Raw genomic sequence first — 4,855 nt, 5'->3', positions numbered from 1 at the left:
ACAAGGTTTCCAATAAAAGTTCGTCTCGTTTCCTTTCACGTTTCCAATAGTATCTACATGTATGTGGAATAATATTTTTTTTTCCAAAAGGTTTTCCCCGACAGCATTTGGATACGTACAATACCGGCGTTTGAGTAGTGATGAATTGGCTTTTTAAAGTTTTATTTTTGTTTTCCCGCTTCGAATTTTGCCCATTTCGCGTCTTGTCTTGACAGCTGATCGTGAAAAGAGAAAGATGATTGACTAGTCTAATCGGCAAATACGTGAGGGAGGCCAGAGAATGGTGAATGTGTCCGGCCCTTGGCAGTCACCTGGAAGGGGTTTATTTTCGAGAGCCATTTTCTTTCAACAGGCTTTTGTACTGTTGAAAAACATGTTTGTTTGTTTTTTTGTTTTTTTCCTCCAGAGATTCTGCATCGAAAGTGTCCTTTTTAAACCTTGATGTGGATTTCCGTGTGACCATCGAAAAACATTTTTCATCTTTATTCGTGAATTTTCATCGCCATCCGATCAAGTTTTGTGTTGTCTCTAAAGGTAAATTGAACTTGTTTCTCGCATTTATCGAATGGAGTTAACGGGTTCATTCCACAGGAAAAATGCACGAGCCATCGATTGGGAATCGATCTGAAACTCGTCTATGCACCAGCATTTGATTCAAGGTAAAAGATATAGAAATAAGATATTCCTCAATTATAAATGATGTAAATTAGAAATAAGATTCTGATCTAACCTTTTTCGTAAATGTTTTAGATGTAGCCGTTAAGCGAATAGCACCGTCGTTTTAAGATATCCGCCTGCGATGTTTGGAATTGCAGCTGATGGAAAAGGATGAAGCCACCAACGAATTTAGTACTCAATTCATCGAAAGGGAAAATGTGAATCGTTACCTGCGGCTCAACCAACAACGCGCAGCCGACCCACACTCGAGTTTTGAAGTATACTTGTTGATCATCCATTCATTTCAGCTTTGATGACCATTCTAATATTTGCCCGTTTGATGTTTATGTGGGGGGGGGGGGGGAGAGGCTGGAGGATTTCAAGCGCAGCTGTTGAAAATTTGGCGGAGAAACTGGTCGGAATAACCTTCGCTGTTTTGCGGATGCCAACGAAAAATTTCGTGTCCTTTGTCCAGCATCCGGGCAGTTTTTGGACGATTGTTGTTATCCTATCCTTGGCGTTCCAGTCTTAAGCTGACGCGGACTGTGCATTTAGATCAGCGGTCTGAGAAGGTCATCGACGTCATAATGGCCATCTGTCAGTGGTGCGCGCGTGTGCTCACGTCAAAAACGAAATGGATGGTGTCATTCAGGTAAATAAAATTTAAAAAGAAAAGGAAAAAGCTTTTTGTCGGCGACATGGGCACGGGTAGACGCAGTGCTAATCCAACTTTGCGTGTATAGATAAAGAGTAATCCATCCGACCCACGAAAGCAAGCCATGGCCATTACGGAAGGGGGAAGCTCTAACGTACACGTTCAAGGATTCAAGGCTGAAATTCTCTTCCAGTTGATCAAACGGATTCGACATCCCCGCCGTCGTTGTAAGTCTTTGTTTTTTTTTTTTGTTTTTTTTTTAAATGATATTCACTAAGTCAGTTGTGAACTTTAGCGAAAATTCGTACTTTTCCTGGAAGTTCCTTAAAAAAAAAAAAAAAAAATCCCTTCGTTCGTAGCCCGTGAGCTCAGACTAAGTCACGAAATTTTAGAATTTTTTGACTTGCCGTTGTTAGTTTTTTTTTTTTTTTTTTTTTTTTTTTTTTTATTCGATGCATTTAGCAATGCCTCCGTCTGGCCGGGGTCGAGGTATTCAGACATTTTTTTTTTCCCCCCCTCTAAGTTTTTTATGGTTTCGCGCCCTGTTCCTCTTTTGACACTGCTACGTCTTCCGGTTGAAATGCGTTCGTGAATCCCGAATAGCCTTCCCTATGCGCGCCCTCCATGTCCCGTCGGGCCATTCTTTCTGACAGCTCAGGCGCTTTATTTATTTATTTATTTTATTTATTATTATTTTTTTTCTAGCTCGTTCTAGAACGGAATTCCATGGGATGACGAAGGGAAAAAAAAAAAATAAATAATAAATTGGAAAGAGAAAGGGAATTCGTTTTTTTCTTGCTAGGAATGAAAGCAAAAACGATTTAAGAGTCGATTGTGTGGAGCATTGTAATCGAATGTACAAGTATAGAAACGATGGGAAGCTTGTTATTGTTGTTTTGCCCGTTTTTTTTTTTTTTTTTTTTTCTTTTCTTTTTCTTTGCTTCCCATTCCTACTTGAAAAAAGTCAGCCGGCCGAAGCACGTTCACGTCAATTCGTGTCCACTTGGACGTTTCGTATTTCCTATCCGTAACAACAGTTCCCTGACTCCTTTCTCTTTTATTTTTCACTTCTATTCACTCGTCGTTTTCTTCTTCTTGTTAAAGGTTGTTAACATGGCCAGCGTGGTAGAGGAAAAAGCAATTGTTTGCGTGGAATCGTCCGAATGTTGGCCTATTGTCGGTGGCGCGTAGTTTCAAAAACAGAGAGAAACGCCGTACGTGTGTGTGTGTGTGCGCGCGTTCGAGTAGGGTGGGTTCATTCGCTTCGGCTAATTGTTTTCTTCACAAAAAAAAAAAAAGGAGATTAGAACTTGCGCAGCGACTTGTGTAATATGACACCCACACTTCCGTGAGCCCCGTCCCTCTCTGTTCCTATGGGGTTTGGGGGATTTTGAGGGAAACCAAATGAACGGGAGAGAGAGTTTTCCTTTTAACTTGGTCGGATCAAATAGTTTTCAGGGATAATGATTTTCGTTTTTTTTTTTTTCTTGGGGGCGGGGGTTGGGTTTGGTCGAAGCGAAAGTGTGTAATTGAATTTACACCATTGTTTTGGTTTTTACCGCGGTGCTAAAAAAAAAAAAAACCAAATGAACACGAAAGGAAAGGGTGGGAGAACGAATGATGAGATTTTCATTCATTTGCGGTCGTCGTGCCAAATTCGCCATGTACAAATCAGTTAAATTACTTTTTCTTATGTTTTTATTATAATTATTTATTCGCATCCCGATCGCACTGCTGGCGGTTTAATTGATTTGAAGGCGCTTCTGACGAACGTTTTTTTTTGGGGGGGGGGGGGGGGAGGTTTGTTGCTTAAAACTCGAATTACAATAGTAAGGGTCGAATCAAACAAATTAGAAACGAAGTCTTTTTGAGGATGGCGATACGTTGAGCCAATTAGCCAAGTACCGGTTTTCGTGTGTGTGTGTGTGTGACGCGCGCGTGTGGGGGACACACTAGAGACCAGCATAGAGGAGCGCTCGATATCTAGGGCTTTAACAAATGCCAATCGGAAGAACCCGATCTTCTTCTTTTGTTTTTTTTTCTTTCTTTCTTTCTAGTCACGATACAATTCCTTTTTTTTTTCTTTTTCTTTTTTTTGTCCTCTCCTTGTCGGTTCCGGGACCTAGAAACGCGTTTACTGTGTAATCGCCAAGTGCCACCCCGTTACCGGTAAGGAAGGCCAACCCAAATGCCCCGCGTGCGACCGAATGCAAAAGACGTTTTGAGGACAACCGACATTCTTTATTTGGCCATGCGTTTGCCTTGTTTGATCGGCTCGTAACACAACCGAGTTTTCAATGTTCTCTTGCCATCTTTGAAATGTTTTAGAGCTTGAGCGTATAAAGAGCATCAAATCAAACTCGATGGGGCCACGAAACAGAATTGCATTAAGTGAAAACGAAAACTCTTGATTCACTTTGCCAATGTTTTGTAGTCGTCATTCATCTGGCCTTCTCGTGTTTGTTAATCGATCTCCTCCCCCTCATCCGTTGTACCATGGAAATTGCGAAACATTTCAAGATGGTGTAACGTCGATATTTTTTAAAAACGTCAGTTGCATCATTGATGAAGACATTTTCTTTTTGTTTGTTTGTTTTTTTTTTTTTAAATTTCATTCGAAAAAAAAATTGAAACACAAATTCCTGTGGCAGTTCCGGCGTACGTCAATTCCAATTGAAACAGATATCCAATTCAATTTTTATTTAACAAAAAAAAAAAAGAAAAGAAAAAGAACAAAAAATGAAAATCGAAATCGATGATATGCACGACAAGTTTCAATATCCCAGCCGTACGTGTGTGTTAGGCAACATATGGAGGCGCCCCGATTACACAGGAGCAAACGAGACATTCGGACTTAGACGAGAGAGCTCCTCCCATTTTTCTTTTCAAAATCCCTATTTTTCTTTTTCCACCTTGTTACGCAGCTCCTCCGCCCATCTTTACCCATTTTTCCACCTACCGCGAAACCCTCCCTTTACATACAGCAGCTGTGTGTGTGTGTTCCTTGTATGTTTGGAAGCGCTGTAAAACGAAAAGAATAATAATAAAAAAAATAAAAAAAAGAAGGCAAGTAATAAGGGGGAGCCAAAATGAGGGGCAAAAAAAAAAAAAAAAAAAAAAAAAGAAAGAAAAAGGAAGGAACATGCGAGAGAGAGAGAGAGACTCGGCAAGTGCCCCGAAGTGAAACGACTGTACAACTAATACGGCGCAGGCAGTTGAATCTCTGCTGGTCGACAGGTCGGACACACCTGAAAACCGATCGTCCTCATTTAGGACTCGCGACAGCCTTTTTTTAACATTAAGCCAAAAAGAAGAAAAAAAAAAAAATCGTGTGCGTTCTTCTTTTTTTTTTTTTTTTTTTTTTTTTTTTTTTTCAATTTCGTTTCGTTTTGTTCTTTTTTCTTTTTGAAATCAGTGTGTGATTTATTTATTTATTTTGAATTTTCGATTTAGTTTTCACGTCGCAAACGAGCACCGGTCAGTGTCGGAAGTTATTGACGTCGCATTATTAAAATATTATTTGCCCCGAGGGCATAATAATAA

This window comes from Daphnia carinata, chromosome 6 (assembly GCF_022539665.2).
Source record: "Daphnia carinata strain CSIRO-1 chromosome 6, CSIRO_AGI_Dcar_HiC_V3, whole genome shotgun sequence".
Lineage (NCBI taxonomy): Eukaryota > Metazoa > Arthropoda > Branchiopoda > Diplostraca > Daphniidae > Daphnia > Daphnia carinata.
This window is presented reverse-complemented; position numbering follows the sequence as displayed.